Raw genomic sequence first — 15,756 nt, 5'->3', positions numbered from 1 at the left:
TTGAATTAGGACAAAGCTAATATATACATACATATATACATAGGTATATACATATATATTCATATGCAGGTGTCTCTTGATTGGTTGGAAAACTTCTTGTGTACAATATGCAAGTAGTAGTCTAATACACATATGTATGTTTTACTGGGGAAATTGCGCCAAATTGAAAGAAAGGGAATTCTACTTTTTGATTTGAAAAGCTCTTATGTACTATATGCAAGTAGTTATATTTTTTTCTAAGTCTAATATATTATATCTTTTACTGGGGAAATTGCGCCAAAAATGAAAGTTGAAGAAGAAATCGTCAACGGAATTTTAGTTCTTAAAGAATTTCGTCTCGAACGGTTTAATTAGTTTTCCAAATCGATTTTGAGCTATTAAGTTTGATTTAAAATAAAATGGCTAATAAAAATGTTCGAAAATGTCGCGTTCGGGACTGCACGACAGAATCTTCCGGAAGATTCTTTTCTTTCCCAGGAAAATTTGCAGATCCCACCAACGTAGAATTTACCCACCTACAATGCATTCATTTGCATTAAGCACTTCGAACGAAGTGCAGTGGGTGTGAAGAAGATAAAGGTACATGCTGTGCCCACCCTCCACCTTGGTGAGTGCTCTTTATTTTAATTTAGAATTTTCATTAATTATTTTTGTACTCTCGCAACATGTTTCTAAGGATCATAATAGTTTTGTTCATCTAACGGTTGTTTGTATCACCTAAAACTAATCGGGTTAGATATAGGGTTATATATAATATATATAAATGATCTGGATGAAGACGAGTTGAAATCCGGGCGACTATCTTACTGTCCGTCCGTCTGTGCAAGCTGTAACTTGAGTAAAAATGAAGTAATTTCGGTTACTCCCGGACTTCGAACTTCCTTACTTGTTTAATATAAAGTTTTTCAGCGCCTGAAGGAATTTCCTGGGCTTCCTTACTTGTTTAATATAAAGTTTTTCAGCGCCTGAAGGAATTTCCTGGGCTTTGCTTCTTACAAGTTCGGTTACACCTGAACTTAGCCCTCCCTTACTTATTTAAATATCGCAGTGTATAATTTATTATATGTATGTATGTATAAGCTCTATACACTATATAAGTTAGTTTATGGTTTGACGTGTCATCAAGTGTGGTGATATATGTGTATGGAATGGTTATGAGTGGTGCTCCCAGGTGTAGTAGGTAGTATTAGGGTATGCCAGTTTTTGTACCGGGTGATGTTGTGTGATATATACTACGGGGGTAGACCAAACCTACATATATTGAATTGATTTATATAAATATCGAAGACGTGTTCAATGTGTTTTTGGTTTTCTTTTTTAATACCATTACGGATGAGTGTACAATTTATGATATATTATTAGTATGGATATAATATTATTATTATTTATATATATATTTTCTATACTTAATTATATTCTATTATTTGTATACAACAAACTGAACTCTAGTAGCGTCATCTATATGTCGACTAGTGCGTTAGAATCTGCTATCCTTTATCGACTTCCAGTAAAAATTTCATGACATTTCATCTATTGGAAGTGAAGCTATTGCGTTTTACTTGTAAGTGTCAGTATGTTTTTGTCATAGGTGCGAAAATGAGCTTCGAACAAAGAACCAACATTAAATTTTGTTTTAAAATTGGTAAAACTTTTACCGAAACGTTTCAATTGATGAAACAAGTTTATGGCGATGATTGTCTATCCCGTCGCAGAGTGCACGAGTGGTTTCAACGTTTTCAAAGTGGTCGTGAGGACATAAATGACGATGAACATGTGGGCCAACCAAAATCCGTGATCACCGAAAATTCCATCGAAACTGTGCGTGAATTCATAAAAAATCAGCCGAAATCATAATTGAAATTCATGGAAATAGAATTGAACATCTCCAAAACATCGATTTATCGCCGAACATTTGGACTTACAAAAGGTGTGTGCACGGTTTGTTCGGCACAAATTGACTAACGACCAAAAATTGGCTCAGTATTCAACATTCGAAGGACATAATTTAAGAGGCAAAAATAGACCCGAACTTTCTGTACAAGATTGTGGTAGAAGGCGCCGGACGAGCCGAAACCCAAAAAATCGCGCCTGGAGAAGTCAAAAGTGAAGACAATGCTGATTTGTTCTTATGATTCCAAGGGAATTTGTTTCAGCCGAACAAAACGTTAATGCGGTATTCTACCTTGGAGTTTTGAAGCGTTTGGTGCGCCGTATTCGACGTGTCGGCGCGAATATCCCGAAGATGGAAGTTGGCGTTTGTTGCACGATAATGCGACGTCTCATCGATCGACGCTTGTAGCCGATTATTTTTTATTGTATTAAAGCAGAATAAGACTATTTTGAATAAAATTAATTGATTTGGCCGATTTCGGTTTCCTGTTTACTTTGGAACGCACCTTGTATATAAGCTAACATTTTTTATTTTAATTGAATTATATACATACATATAGGGAATTAATTTAAAAAAATGTATGTATGTAATTAGGATACGATGAACCCCCTAAACATTTGTGGACGGTCCAAATGCCGATTAGAAGATGCTGCATTAGCAGCTGCGTTAAGAGAGCGACAACGCTTTTCAAATTTCCAAGAGAGGAAGATGTTCGACAGAGTTGGGCAAAGGCTTGCAATTTAGTCGTGTCGCCTTCCGATACCCTTTTTATTTGCCAAAATCATTTTGATTTGCAGTACGTCACAAAGTACAAACTTTTGTCTGGCCCTCTTCCCTGTTTGAGATTAGAGCCAGCACTAAGTCGTAGCTCATCTAGTGCAGACTCTAGTTAGGTATGCCCGACCGCACTGTCACTTATGGACGTCCTTAAGTAGCTGTAGGAAGTAAAGAAGAAGAGGACGACATAACTTTGAGGGAACTCGAAAGATATACCATTTTAGAGGATAATAGATTAGGATTAGAACCTTAACGGCAGCCTCCACACAGTAAGTTTACGCTAATAATAAACAAAACTGTATCTTTGCACTTAGCAATAATACAGCTTCTTAATAAGCATCTTTGCTTATTTAAGCAATCAATATTCTTTTCATTAAAGCTAAGACCACAGCTTCTTAATAAGCATCATTGCTTATTTAAGCAACCAATATTCTTTTCAGTAACAATTCACAATTTCACAAAACACAGAAAAAAGTGGAAACATAGCTTTTGTCGATTTAAAATATTTTACAACTCAAAAATATTTTTCCATGACAAAAATCTCCGTCAATATGTATGCATGCTCATATAAGTTAACACAGCCGTTCACACGGTCAGCCAATTCGCTCCATCGGTCAGTAACTTGAACCGAAACCGACCAATTGCTGACGCTGCATAAGCGGTATTAAGTTGATGACTCCACACGCGCTTCCGATCGACTGATAATTTAGAGTTAAGAAATTAATTATATTTAGTCTTAAAATAACATCAAAATAATAAAGACCGCGGACGCGAGTCCGATCTTTTTAAAAAACAATTTAATAAATAAAAAACTTAACTGGCGCCCGAGCAGGGACTTGCGTCTAAGTGCGGTGTTAGAATCGTGTTGTGATAATATCCAAATCGCCCGTGGAAGGACGGCTGAAGAAGATTCAACATTAAAATCGCTCGTGGAATGACGGCCGAAAAATAAAGACACCAAGGCACCCGGACCAAACGAGCTGGTTCGTCAACCACGCGTTAGAATCCAGTAGGAAGAAAACGCACCCTCTATACGTGCGCAACGAGAGAGCCTTAGTAGTAAAGAACAAACGGGAGGACCCCGCATGCGCCAGGAGGCTAGTTATAAGTAAGCACCTAATATTAAGAAATTTTCTAAGCATTTAAATAAAACAAAGTAACAGAAAAACTGGAAAAGATTAAATATTTCAAGGAAAAATCTTCAGAATTTAAAAAGTATTCTTTTGGGTCACCGATTGAGAACCAATGCATTATACGGTCATATGTTCTATATATTTTTGCTATTTCTTGTTCTCTACTTATTTGCCTAATATTCAAGGGCAAGCATTAGAAGTCATTCGCCTCAATGCAGTTAATAATTGTATTTGCATTGTGTACATACTTACATATTTATTGCTTGCTTGTGCTTGCTTTGTACACTTATGCTACCGCTATGTTATCGTCCACGCAATTATATGAATATTTGTTTGTGCACATTAGCTAGTCCGATTTAACATGTACTAAGCTTAATATATAAGCAGCCTCTTGCAATGCTGCGTTCCCATTTTTTTATATTTCTCTTTTGTTAATAACTACATTATATACGAAGGAGCAATAGAGTAAAGTATCTACTTTAATTATTCTCTATTTATGAACTGTTTTTATATAACTTACATACTTATGTATATATGCACTAATAGAAAACGAAACTATGTACTTGGCGGAAACTATGTATTGAACGATATTGCAATATTGCTTAGAATATTATTTAAGGAGAAGAATTTTGAAAATAAAGTTAGTCTAATAACTGACCACACATAGCATCATTACTCGGCCCTTTGTATTTTATCGCTGTTACAACTTCGCTTAAATATATCGCTTTTTCGATATTTGCGCGGCTACAAAAAAAGCTTTGCAGCCCTACTTTTTTTGGCGCCCAACGTGGGGCACGAGTGAGTTTTTTGTTCTTTCGCAAATCATTTCGGATGTGGTCAGTATTAGACTGCATCGTTGGACATTATCGTCATTGGACTTTCTCATCATTAAACTTAGTCACCGTTAGAAATCTTTACCATTGGAGTCACCAGCATTGCTCGCACAAAGCACAGCACACCAGTTTGCCACCGCTAAGACTCGTCGTTACCATTGCCTGTAGCTCATATTCGCATGTTCGTTGCATACCCACACATAAGTATAACTTGATTTTATAAATTTTGCGGTAAAATTAAATAATCACTTATTGCTTAACTACTCACTAGAAGTAGAAGTATTGTTATTTAAAATAATTTTGAAGCCTCTATAAAGCACATACAAGATCCTGTTCTGCAATATCTTTGGACGAGCTAAGACAACAACGCGCCAGCACCAAGAAAAATATCACGCGCATTAAAAATATCGTCGACGCCAGCTTCCGACCAGGTGGAAAGGCTATTTCAGCTGCGGAATACAAATGCCGTTTGGGCATCCTGGAGTCTTATTTTAAGCAGATTCTCTCAATTCAAACTGACATCGAAAGATTGGATGCTGATGATGGAGGACGTGCTGACCTGGAAGAACTTTACATCACAACTAAATTGATTATCCAATCGCAACTGGCAGAAGAAAACAACGTTTCACTTTCGAACACAACTTGTGTGGTACAATCAAGTTCAAAACTTCCACCACTTAAGCTTCCTACGTTTGATGGCAAGTATTCGAATTATCAAAATTTTATCACCGATCAATTGTCCATCAATTGTCACACAGGTGCAAGGTTTGTGCACGACAACACCGCAGTTTCCTCCACCGCGTTTCTACTTCAGTCCAACAAACACCTACTCAGGTATTTACAACACAAGAGGCAGTCGCGCATACACACAGGAATAATTCATCGTTGGATAACGTCATCCTTGCAACAGCAAAAATTTTCGCATCGGGGAGCTACAGATTGGGTACAGCACTGCTAGATTCCTGTTCACAGGTAAATTTTATCACAGATGATTTTTCGCAAAAGTTGCTTCTGCCAAGAAGTAAGCAAAACATTCAGACTCAAAGCATCGGTTCATTGTCAACAAATATTAAATTCAAAACATCAACTAATATCAAGTCGCAAGTCACTGGTTTCGAACTTCCACTGACTTTTTGTATTACATCGCACATTGCTTATCAACCAGATCCGGAAATCAATATTTCAACATGGAATATTCCACACAATATAGCGCTCGCCTATGATGAATTTTATATACCAAAGAAAATCGATATGTTGCTGGGTACAGAAACGTTCTTCAGTCTCCTATCTGTAGGACAAATCAATCTTGGATCTAATTTACCAATCTTGCAAAAAACACTCTTAGCCTGGATTGTTTCGGGACGTATTTGACGGGCAGTAACAACATATCTAAACTATCTTATTTATTTTTAGCCAATGAATCTTTAGATGCCAAATTCGAAAAGTTGTGGAAATCGGAAGAAATCACTACCATACCAGAGCCTTGGACTCGTGAACAACAGAGTTGCGATCACATATACAATTCAACTGTGTCAAGAAGACCTTGCGGCAAAATAGTTGTCAAATTACCTTTCAAGGATGATCCGACATGTTTGGGAGAGTCATATCCTACGGCATTGAGACGATTTAATGCACAAGAACGTCGATTAGCCAAATCACCACAATTGAAAGCACACTACGTTGAATTTATGAGTGACTACGAGAGTTTGGGTCATATGAGCGTTGTAAAAAATCCAAATCTCAGCGAACCACATCATTGTGTGCTAAAACCTACAAGTACAACAACAAAGCTTCGAGTTGTATTTGACGCTTCCTGTCGAACCACATCCCAAAAATCATTGAACGATATTCAGATGGTTGGCCCTACAATTCAATGCGAACTTTTTCTTCTTCTTATTCGTTTTCGATTCCACAGGTTTGCACTCACTGCCGACATAGTCAAGATGAATCGCCAAGTATTAATGCACGAAGATGATCGGAAGTTCCAGTACATTCTGTGGAGGAGTTCACCAATTGAAGATATACGCACGTATCAACTAAATACTGTAACTTATGGAATGGCTGCTGCACCATATCTTGCTATACGGAGTTTGTTATATCTAGCTGAACAGCATTCAGAACAATTTACAATAGGCGCAAAAATCGTGAAGTCATCATTCTACGTAGACGACCTACTCTGTGGTGCTGATACTCTAACCGAACTTGCAAAGATAAAGCAAGAGGTAATACAACTGTTAGAATTAGGGCAGTTTAAATTAACAAAGTGGCATTCCAATTATCATCAATTCAGAGAAGACGACTCTATAAAGGATCTTAACGTAGATACATCTATCACTAGTACACTTGGACTGATATGGAACCAAAATCTTGATTGTTTTATTTTTTCATTCGAAGCCAAACTAGCACTGACTTACAAAACGTTCCATCCTTTCTGTTGCATCATCACTTTACGACCCACTTGGACTTTTAGTTCCTGTTATTATAACATCAAAAATTTTGTTGCAAGAAATATAGCTACTAAAGTTGGATTGGGATGAATCTGTGCCACAGAACATCGAATTTGCTTGGAAAAAATTTTTTAACTGCTTATCGAATCTTTCACAAATTAAAGTGCCGAGGCACTGTTTTTCGACAGATGTGGAATCTTTTCAGATACATAGATTTTTTGACGCATCGATTCGTGCATATGGCTGCGCAATATATACTCGCGTTCTCAACAAATGTGGCACTACTACTACCATTCGCCTACATTTTCCGGGAACCCAATCGAATTCAATTCATGTTCACATATAACACACCTTTGGAGTGGAAGGCTATTTCAAAATGTCTTACTCTCCATTACGCGGATAAAAGGGACATAGGTACCTTAGAGTACCAAATGACATCATTAGTTCAGGGTAGCTGTACCATTCAGGAATTCTACCAAAGGGTATATTCCCACCTATCTCTTATTTTTAATATACTTGGTTGCATGGAAGTCAGTGCTGAATCCATGCATTAACTTACACGAACATATCGTGACAAAGCCCTTGACACTTTTATTCGAGGACTTAATGGTGATTTGCTAAGACTCCTTGGCATGAGGGAACCCGTAGACCTCCCTAAAGCCCTTCACTTATGCCTTAAGTTGGAAAATCAGAAATTCCGTTCGCATTACGCTATCAATAATAATTCCCATATTAAGAAAGCCCAAGACTTTAAGCCACCTCTTCCACATAGGAAAGTAACCATCGAGTTCTACCCACAATTGGCTTATATTTCTAAACCATATTTACCTAAAAAGAACTTCATGCCGCAGCAACGGCCACAGCATACTTTTAATCATCGCAGTTCTCCAAAATTCGGCCAACATATCAACCTCCTGCTAGGCCACAGCACCCACGACCTTTCGGACTCCCACGTCCAGAGCCAATAGATGTAGACCGCTCTTTACATTCAAAAGTTAAAGGTTAACTACATGAATAGAAATGCACCCAATAACCAAGCATTGAAACGACCGTCAAATTTATCTCAACAAGTGCCTTTCAAACAACAAAGGAACTTTCATATAGAAAAACGTACGGAAGGTCCATATTTCCAACAAGCCATATACGACCAACAATATCCATATGATCAACAATACCAACATGACGAACAGAATTTGAATTCAACCGAACAAGAATACGAAACAATGCTAGACAATGAACAGATTGAACAACTAGTCCAAGAACAATCCGAGCATAACCAACCCGACTACATAGATGTTAATTTTTTAGGATGAAAAGTTCTTCGTTGCCATATATAGAATTTAAAACGAAGAACGGCAAATTTTTAAAAATACTTATAGATACAGGATCAAGCAAAAATTACATACAACCAGAGCTTGTAGCTAAACCCATTCCGAATGAAGAACCTTTTTTTGCAAATTCCATAGCAGGAAAAATCCAAATTACCCATCATACCATACTTAATCTAGCCCACATAGATAATTCGAATTTGAAATTTTTCATTCTACCAGGACTGAAATCTTTTGACGGTATTATCGGAAACGATAGCCTCAAATACCTCAATGCTACTATAAACATTCGTGATGACATAATTAGGTTTGGCAATGGTAAAGAAATAAAAATCAAGCAGAAATTTTCTCCTACGGTAAATAATATTGACGTTAGAACAGAACATATGACACCTTCTCAGAAATTTCATATTCATAAACTTGCAAATAAATATTTTTAGTTATTTTCCGATCCAAATGAAATACTGACTTACACCATCACCGTAGTAGGCGAAATCAGAACTTCTTCGAATACACTCGTTTACACTAGATATTATCCATATCCTATTGGCATGAGAGAGTTTGTCACTAAGGAAATCCAAACCTTACTCAAAGATGGGATAATAAGACCATCACGTTCTCCATACAACTCACCTGTGTGGGTTGTCTCAAAAAAACTAGACGCTTCCGGCGAAAAAAAATTTAGACTCGTAATTGATTATAGGAAATTAAATAATGTCAGTATTTCCGCCAAAGACCCCATACCCGAAATAAATGAAATCATTGCGCAATTAGGGAATAATAAATACTTCTCCGTATTGGATCTAAAAAGCGGATTCCACCAAATTCCTTTAAAAGAATCCGACATTGAGAAAACAGCATTTTCTGTCAATAATAGCAAATATAAGTTTACACGACTCCCATTCGGGCTGAAAAACGCGCCTTCAATATTTCAAAGTGCCTTAGATGATATTCTAAGAAACTATATAGGTAAAATCTGCATCTTTGTCTACATCGATTACATAATAGTTTTCGGTGAAAACGAAGAAAGCCATCTCCAAAATATTGAACAAATATTTCACACTCTCAAAGAAGCAAATATGAAAGTGCAACTTGACAAATGCGAATTCTTCCGAAATGAAGTCGAATTTCTAGGCTTCATCATTTCATCAAATGGTGTAAAAACTTACCCTTTAAAAGTGGAAGCTATACAAAAATTCCCATGTCCGAAAACTTTTAAAGACTTAAGATCTTTCCTTGGCCTTTCCGGCTATTATCGCCGCTTCATAAGGGATTATGCTAAGTTAGCAAAACCCCTTACTTCGCTCTTAAGAGAGGAGGATGGACGCATTTCGAAAAATACATCCAGTAAAAAGCAAATAATACTCAATAACGCAGCAGTAGAAGCCTTCAACAAAATACAATCCTCACTTGTTTCAAAAGAAGTAATACTGGCATATCCTGACTTTAATCAAGACTTCCACCTTAGCACCGATGCATCTAATTATGCCCTCGGAGAAGTTTTAGAACAATCAGGCACACCCATAGCATTTATATCTCGTTCACTAAGTAAAGCCGAAGAAAATTACGCAGCAAATGAAAAAGAAATGCTAGCGATAATATGGGCACTTAATAGTTTCTGAAGTTATTTGTATGGTTCACCCAAAGTAATAATTTTCACAGATCACCAACCCTTAACCTATGCATTGAGTAATAAAAACTATAACGGAAAAATGAAAAGATGGAAATGCATCCTTGAAGAGTACAACTATGAAATGAAGTACAAACCAGGCAAGACAAACGTGGTAGCCGACGCGCTATCGAGACCTCCACAGACTGACGTTTATACTCTAACGACTACTGACCATAGCGACGAAAGTTCCGCACATCGGCTTATCCCAGCCACAGAAGCACCAATAAATGTCTATCAATGTTTATACCACACCACCCTATAGTAGCACTAGCAAGGGACAAGAAAAATTCCATAGCACACTTTCTGAAATTATGAGATGCTTAAAAGCGAACAACATAGGAATCACATTCGAAGAACTATTATCCAAATCAGTGCAGGAATACAATTCATCAATACACTCAACAACAAAAAATAAACCTTTAGCCACATTCTTTGGAAATAGAATTTTTACTGACCCTCAACAGTTAGAACAGCAAAGAAACGAAAATATTAGATTACTCAGGGAAAAACAGGAACAAGATCTTTTTTACCACAACAGAAAAAGAACAGAACCTAAAGATTACTCTCCAGGTGATATAATATACGCGAAAATAAATAAAAGACTTGGTTCAAAATTAACAAAAAAATTTAGAAAAGAAATAGTATCCGAACAACAGTTAAAACAATATCAGGACGTATAATACATAAATCCCTAATAAAAACTTGAACTATCTCTTTTAGAAAAAATGTATTCATTAAAACTTATAATTATTTCCACTGCAATTACATCTTTACAAGCAGATGTAAAAATTTTGGATTACAGTAAGGCTCAACTTGTTACAATAGACAACGGAAATGCAAAAATACAGGACGGTACCCTAAGACTGATACATATCATTGACCTAGACCGTTACGAACATTTCTTAAAAGAAACTTATGACGAAATAACGACTCAAGTCCCTATAGATAATTTCCTTTATTCTATCCTCAAACACGAAACCACCAAAACATTCGAAATCCTTAACACCCTTAAACCCATAGAAAACAGCAAAAGAAGAAGATCAAGGGCATGGAAATATATAGCCGGATCTCCTGATCACAATGATCTTAATATCATAAACGATAATTTGAATAATATAAGCCAAAATAATAATAATCAAATAATTATTAACAATTTATTTGAAAAACGTATAAATAATATAACAAATATTGTCAATAAAATGTTAAATACTATAAAAAAAGACGAGGACACAAATCATGATAAATCTACAGAATAGAATCAGATTGATAAAAGGGGAATTAATTTATATAAAGTATGCCATTCAATGGGCAAAGAAGAATATAGTCAACTCAATAATTTTAAGCAATGACGAAATTAAACCTTCCTAAAGGAAGCTAAAAGAAGAAAAAATGCCGAAGAAGCACTAAAATTTTCAAAAATAAATGTATTAAGTAATGAAATGACTATCTTGTACATGATAAAAATTACATTAACATTTAAAAGAATAATTATAAGACCGGTTAAAAAATAAAATAATGTAATAATTAAAATCGATTACAAAGAAATTCTAAAAGGAAGAAATAAAATATACAGAACTAAAAATGATTGTGAAAATATTAATGAACTAGCAATTTGTAAAGAAACAAATTTAACAGATTTAAGTAATGATGTATACATTCAGTAGAATACTTTTAGGAAATAGTTTAAATTCCACATGTACATTAACAGACGGGAATCACGTGCCAACAGTAGAAGAAACCAAAATAGGAATAATACTACTAAATCAATTCAATGGAAAGAAAGAAGCAGATGGGACAACTCAAAAAGTAAATGGAACGCATATTGTAATATTCTACAATACAACAATCAAAATTAACAATTAAATATTTGGTAATATCGAAGCAAAATCAATTGAAGCAATTCCCGCAATTTTGCAACCAGCCCCACGGGAAAAAGAACGAATCGAATTACTATCATTGGGAGCTCTAAAAGAGTTACACCTAACTAACATCAAACGAATAAATTTCCTCAAGAAATCTACGTTATCTATTGGCAGTTTGACATCAGTAGCTCTTTGACGATTCGAAGACGATCATATTTAAGAGGGGAGGACGCTGCATCAGCGATATTAAGTTGACGACTCCACACGCGCGTCCGATCGACTGCTGACGCCGTAACTTTAGGCAACAAGAGCCGGTACGGACTTAGGTTTAATTTACAGTTAAGAAATTAATTATATTAAGTCTTAAAATAACATTAAAATATTAAAGACCGCGGACGCGAGTCCGCTATGTTTAAAAAAACAATTCAATAAATAAAAAACTTAACTTATATAAGCATACATATTTACGATAGTTTGTTGGCAAAGCTGTTAGAACGGTAAGGGAAGCGGTGACAATCGGCGGCCGTTCGTTATTTTTTATTCGGCATAGCTCGGATTTTCTACTAACAACACAATGTTGTGACACTTTGTCGTCGCGTCAGTCCTTCGGCACAGTGACTCTGACAAAAAAACAAAAAACATGACCTTCCGCAATTGGTTGTCCGTGACAACGGAGATATGACATGAAACAATTAGTTTATATATTTACATACATATGTTGTTTGTAGACAAATTTACAAACGTTTTGATTCATATTTCTTTAAATGTACACATAACTAGGGAAAACTTTAGTATACCGTCCCAGGCTTTCGGGGATAAAATAGGTATGAGCGGATAGAGGAGATCCTCTAGACCAAGAACATATATAGATATAGCCGCTTTTAGTTTTTGAGATATTTACGTTTAAAGTTGAAAATTTCAACTATTTAAAGTACGAATTTTTTGATTTTAAATGAATTATACACTTATATTTTTCACTTTTATATCCACTAACACTTCACTAGTTCGTTTGTACACATTTATTTTACATTATGTAGTGCAAAAATAGTTTAATTCAATATTTAAATTATTGTTAAATTCTATTAATTCTGACAATAACAAAGGGGTTGCAAAATGCCAAATAACCGGTGGGACGGTATACTAAAGCCGACCCCATAACTATATATGTATGTAAAACTTTTTAAAGAAAATATTCAATATATGGTTAGAGAATGTTCCTACGTATTGCAAATATGTATGTATATTCCAAAATGCTTTTTACACCTATTCTATGATTATACAAATAAATGTATGTTGGTACTATACTATAAATCAAAGGCAATTGTATTATTTTCAGAAAATAAATACAAATTTTATTGATTCATTCTTTTTACTTAAAGCAATTAAAAACAATTAAAACAATTTTTGTAAAATGCTGAAACTAAACGTTAAAAAAAATATAAAAATATATAAAACAAGTAAGGAAGGGCTAAGTTCGGATGTAACCGAACATTTTATACTCTCGCAAAGTCAAATGGTATACTCGTTTGAGATTTCTTTGTGGATTGACTGATATTTTCGGTAGAAGGTCAACTATAGGCACTGGGGTCCACATATTTAGTACTTAGGGGCTTGAACAGTTTTGGTTTGATTTTCGCACTATAATATAGAAATATGAAAAGAACGTTATGCACCGAATTTGGTTCAAATCGGTTAAGCAGATCCCAAGATATGGGTTTTCACCTAAAAGTGGGCTGTGCCACGCCCACTGTCTAATTTTGGACGCGGTTCCTATAAAGTCATCTCATACCATCCCAGAGATAAAATTTAATGTCTCGGGCGTGTTTAGTGCTTGATTTATCGCGCTTTTAGTAGTTTTTAACAGTACCGTTATATGGGGAGTGGGCGGAGTTCCCAGCCGATTTCAACTATTTTCACACCGTCAATAGAAGTGCTAAAAATATTTGCTTCTAGTGAATTTTGTTATTATAGCATTAGCGGTTTAGGATATATGCACATTAAACCTATTAGAGGCGGGACCACGCCCACTTTTTAAAAAAAAGTTCTAACTGCAGATGCCCCTCCCTAATGTGATCCGGTGTACCAAATAAGAGTCTTGTATCTTATTGCGGAGCTTAGTTATGGCAAGTTATTTGTTTTTGATTAATGGCGTTTTGTGGGCGTGGCAGTGGTCCGATTACGCCCATCTGCAATACCAACCGTCTCACGGTATCAAGAAACATGTATACCAAGTTTCATAAAGATATCTCAATTTTTACTCAAGTTAGAGCTTGCACGGACGGAGGGACAGACAGTCACCCGGTTTTCGACTCGTCTCTTTATCCTGATCATTTATATTATATATACATACATAACCCTATGTCTAACTCGATTAGTTTTAGGTGATACAAACAACCGTTAGGTGGACAAAACTATTATACTCTGTAGCAACAGGTTGCGAGAGTATAATAATAATAAATAATAGCTCAATAAAAGTGAATATATTTCAAATGGCATATCAATATTCCCAGTTTTGCATACATATTATATTTTCTTCAATATTCGCCGGTTAATTATGGTAAGAAAGCGGTTGTGTACAGATTCACCGCTGTTATAAAAGAGAGAAATGTTATTTGTTTCTCGTGCATGTGAGGTGAACTCCTTGATAAACTCCTACAAATTGTTCGCTGTCGTCCCTGCACCTTCTCGTTCTTCTAAGTTCTCTGGGCACTTTGCACTTTTACTAAAACATATTCTGCAATGGGTACCGGAAAACGATCTTTTGAAAAGAGACAATTCAACTTACGGTAGTCAATGCACATTCTGAATGTGTTATCTTTTTTCTATGCAAGTACCATTCTGCTTGCAACATCTGAGGTAGATTCAGTAACGACACCCTTCTGTAACCAGTCAGCGACTTGATTCTTGACCACTTCATTTTCGATCGCCGACAAACGACTGGGATTTTCCTTAAAATATATTTTTTCATTTTTGGAATTATTTTCAACTGGATGGGAGATTTTTCTTCTGATTTGCTTGGCGTATAGTTTTTTACCATTTGATCTACGACGGCCTTAAATTTGAGTGGAACATCAATTTCTTCTACAACTTGCACGTTGCAAACAACTGCTACGCTTACAATGAGGTCAAATCCTATTAACGCATCGAACATAATGTATTTACCATCTACAAATAGAAATGTGTGCTCTGTTTTCAATCCATCAATTTCAATTATAGCCGAAAATGTCCCTCGAAGTTCTATGTTTTTAATGCCTCAGCCATATAAATTTATGGTACTGCGTTTTAGAGAATATTGCTGGAACAGTCTTGTAAATGCTGAAATTCATGAGCGAGACGTCCGCACCTGTATCCACAAGGCAATCTACGCTGTTTCCACCTACTAGTATTTGTTTCAATCTTTCATTTTGTTTCTTCTCTACATTCCGATTTCAAATGTCTCGTTGACCCAGAGAACTTAGAAGAACGATAGGTGCAGGTTCGACAGCGAACATATGTAAAATTTTATCAAGGAAATCACCTCACACGCAGTAGAAACAAATAACATTTCCCGCTTTTATAACAGCGGTGAATCTGTACACATACGCTCTCTTAACATAACCAACCGGCGAGTATTGAAGAGAATATAAAATGTATGCCAAACTGGAAATATTGATATGCCATTTGAAATATATTCCATTTTATTGAACTATTATTTATTATTTTTTAAATATTTTATGTTAATTCATTTTTACTTTATTATGAGAAATATATCAAAATACTTTTAAATTATTATTAATAAAGTCTTTTGATATATTTCTTAAAATAATTCATGTA

This window comes from Bactrocera oleae, chromosome X, assembly GCF_042242935.1.
Source record: "Bactrocera oleae isolate idBacOlea1 chromosome X, idBacOlea1, whole genome shotgun sequence".
NCBI classification, from domain to species: Eukaryota; Metazoa; Arthropoda; class Insecta; order Diptera; family Tephritidae; genus Bactrocera; species Bactrocera oleae.
Note: the sequence above shows the minus strand (reverse complement) of the source record.